Here is a 244-nt window from a genome sequence, read left to right on the forward strand (position 1 = left end):
CCACAAGGAGCTACCAAGCTTCAACACAGCTATCTCAGCACCACGATGGCCAACAAAACCAACGTGTTCACATCCTACACTCCAGAGAGTCCCCAAACACCCGTGGTTGCTTCCACCACACCACCACCATGCCTCCTTTGTAGATGCAGCTCACAGTGATAAAACCCCATCGGAGTTCACTACATATCACAGTGGGTGGGTGGGTAGGTGGGTTGGTTGGTTGGTTGATTGGTTTTAGAGCATC

This window comes from Phaethon lepturus, unplaced genomic scaffold (assembly GCF_000687285.1).
Source record: "Phaethon lepturus isolate BGI_N335 unplaced genomic scaffold, ASM68728v1 scaffold47449, whole genome shotgun sequence".
Taxonomy (NCBI): domain Eukaryota; kingdom Metazoa; phylum Chordata; class Aves; order Phaethontiformes; family Phaethontidae; genus Phaethon; species Phaethon lepturus.